The sequence below is a fragment of the Hyperoodon ampullatus genome, assembly GCF_949752795.1.
Source record: "Hyperoodon ampullatus genome assembly, chromosome: 7".
Classification (NCBI taxonomy): domain Eukaryota; kingdom Metazoa; phylum Chordata; class Mammalia; order Artiodactyla; family Ziphiidae; genus Hyperoodon; species Hyperoodon ampullatus.
In genome coordinates, this window is record NC_136920.1 from 9,944,232 (window position 1) to 9,947,631 (window position 3,400).

The window sequence follows — 3,400 nt, forward strand, 5'->3', positions numbered from 1 at the left end:
CTGGCTCTCTGACCTCTGGTTTGATCCATACTCAGGAGGCGTTTCCCCTCATGGTGGCAAGATGGCTGCAGCAGCTCCACCCTTATGGTGTCTTTTCTCCCACCTCCAGCAGAAGCCTTAGAGTCATTGTGTTTGGCATGTCTTAGGTTGTGCCTATACCTGGCCAATCACTGAGGCCAGAGAAGTGCAACGTGCGGTTTGGTTTGGGCAAGGGAGGTGGGGGGAGGACAGGCAGTTCCTCCAAAGGGGAACTGGGGTACTGTTTCCATAGGAACAGGGAGAGACTGCTGGGGGGGCTCTATCCTCTGATGGCTCTGAAAGTGTCTCCCGTCTCCCACCTCTCCCAGCTTCACTTTGCCCTTCGCGGCACTGCCAGCCCTTTCCTAAGACACAGATTGGATGTTGTCCTTCCACTACTCAGAAGCCTTCAAAGATTCCCCAAGGCACAAGAATCGATCCAAACTTCTTAGCAAGGCAGTCTAGACTCCTTGAGTCATCTGGCTCCTAAGCACAGTTCCAGGCCCATCACTTCTTTCCTTCTTTTCTTTCTTCTCTTCTCTCTCCCTTCCCTTGCATTCCCTTCTTCCATAAATCTAAAGCCCCTTCCCCTACCATACCTGGGTATATAATATACCCAAGAGTATTGAGAACATGTTCACACAGAAACTTGTACAGAGTGTTTATAGCAGCACTACTCGCAATAGCCCCCAAGTGGAAACAACACTAATGTCCATCAACTGATGAATGGATAAACAAAATATGGTCTATCTGTACCGTGGAATAGTATTCAGTCATAAAAAGGAACGAAGCACTGACAATGCTACAACATGGGCAAACCCTGAAAACACTATGCTAAGTGAAAGAAGCCAGACACAAAAGACTACGTACTGTATGATTCCATTTATATGATATGCCCAGAATAGGTAAATCTATAGAGCCAGAAAGTAGTTTAGCGTTTGACAGGGGATGGGAGTGGGGTGGAGATGGTGATTGAGTGCTAGTGGGTATGGGGCTTGTTTCTGAGGTGATGAAAATATTCTAGAAATAGTGATGTTTGCACAACATTGTGAATGTACTAAAAGCCACTGAACAATCTATACACATGAAAATGGTGAAATTTGGGAATTTCCTGGCGGTCCAGTGTTTAGGACTCCGCATTTCCACTGCTGGGGGCCCGGGTTCAATCCCTGGTCTGGGAACTAAGATCCCACAGACCTCGCCGGCAAAAAAAAAAAAAGAAAAAAAAAAAGGTGAAATTCGTGTTATTATTATATCTCAGTAACATTTTTTTTTAATGTAAAAAAAAAAAAAAACCCCTACCTCACCCCCACCCCAGTCAGTCAGGACCTTTCACATCTACTTAGAGGGCCGTCTGGAGGGAGAGGCCACGTGTGTCCAACCAGAATTGGCTCTCAGGTGGCTCAGCCAGGAGCCCCAGGATCGGGGGAAAGGAAGCATGTATCAAATAGAGAAGAGAAAAATCAGCCCAAATGGCTACGCCCAGCACTAGGGGAAGCCACAAGGCTGGGCTGAGCCGGGCTAGGTGACCCTGAGTGAAGGGAAAGGAAACACCGAGGCCAGGGCTGGGCAGGGCTGGGGCATCGAGGCCTGGGAGGCAAACGTGGTAAGAGGGCAGGACTTTGCTTCTTCAGAACCATCTGCTTCATCCTTGGGCTTGTGTCTTGAAGGCCCAGGGCACGACCAGGACGAGGGAAGATGTCATCAAAGGGGATTCTGAAGGAGGTGGACCCCAGGAGTCCAGGCCCAGCCAGGTTCCTCCACTTCCTCCACCCCCGTCACCAGTGCCCCCTCCCAGAGCCTTATTTCAGAGTCCTGAGCCCCAGTGAGGGGAGGGGGGAAGAGATCCCCCCACGAGCAAGTGGGACGAGGCTTCAGGAAACTGGTGACCCCGGTGAAGAGGGGCCGAGGAGCAGTCAGCTGGTAGTCGCTGGGCACCGACTTCCCGCCAAGAGCAAAAGGGAAGCGTCTGGTGTCAGAGGGGCACAGGTCGCCAGACCTGTCTGCAATCTGGGGTTCTCATCCTGCTTTGTTTGTGTTTTAAATGCCCGCTTGGGTCCTCCCAGAGCGTTGCCAACAGTCACGCGACTTGTATCCAGGCAACGGGCTCTTGCTCCCATTCACACGGAGCACCAGCTTTCTTTCCCGGGAAGCCACACACCACCGCCTGCCTGCCCTGCACACGCCTCCCTCCCACCAGGATACAGGTCTTTTCTCCCCTCTGTAAACTGCCCCATCCCACTGGGGCCTCTGGATCATCCTTGACAAATGGGCACCAAGACATTACCATTCCCCACAAGGCTGCTTCAGCAGCAACAGAAGAAAAATTGCCAGAGCCGTGACACTCAAGGAGCCACACATGGGCTCAAACAGTAAGGGAGGAGCCTTGTCTATTGTGGCCAAAGGCTTGTAATCTTCCCAGGCAAGGGTTTTCCAAGGCACGGAGGGGTGGGTTTTTAGCTGATATGTGGCTTGATAGAAATACAAATGACATTCTCGAACTGCAGCAACTCTATCAGGTTGTGGAAGAGGGGCCCAGGCTCCAACAATGCCACATCCCGAGGCTGCTAAGTCACAGTGGACCTTTGACTGTGGCTGGATGCTTCCTGTGTGGGGGATCCTGGGGAGGAGGGAAAATCAGCTCCCCAAGCTGGGGCTTGTTTCCAATTCCTGCCTTGAGAGGAGGCGCTTATAAAACGAATGAAACAAAGCAGCAACTGCTTGTTTTCAGAGGCAGACCAGTTTTACCCAAGCCCAGTCCGATCTGTTGTGGATTCCACTTCACCATCAGAGGAGGAAGGCAAAGGTTGGACACTGTTAGGTTACCTATTTATCTCTGACTCAAGGCATCGGCACGGGCTGCTCCCTCGGCCTGACAGCTGCAGGTTTCCAGCCTCGGCTTTGGCGTGTGAGGCAGGACGGCCGCCAGCTTAGGGCAGAAACCCACTCCACCTTTAGCCAGCGACAGCCTCTCCCCAGATGCCAGGACACACAGGTGCGGGGACATGTTGGGGACCCTAGAAGGCCTGGCCTTCCAAGTGTTCTGGGCTAGAGGTGAGCCCCAGGCTGCTGGTGACTCGGCTGGGAATACAGCTCTGGCGCAGCTCTGGGAGGCCGCCTCCTCCCGATAGAGGGGTCAGGCTGGGACCACAGCGGGCTGGCCCGGCCCACAGCCAGCTGCTCGCTCCGTGGCCCGAGCCCGGCGCCTCCTCAGCACAGAGGCTGCGGGGGCCTTGGGAGCAGCCTTAGGAGGATCCGGGCTGGGGCTGGGCGGAACCCAGTGTGACAGACGCTCTGCCTGCTCTGCACAGAGGTCCAGGAGGGCAACATTCTTTGTTCACTACCAGGAAAAAGACGGAGCGGAAGAAAGATTAAACTCAGA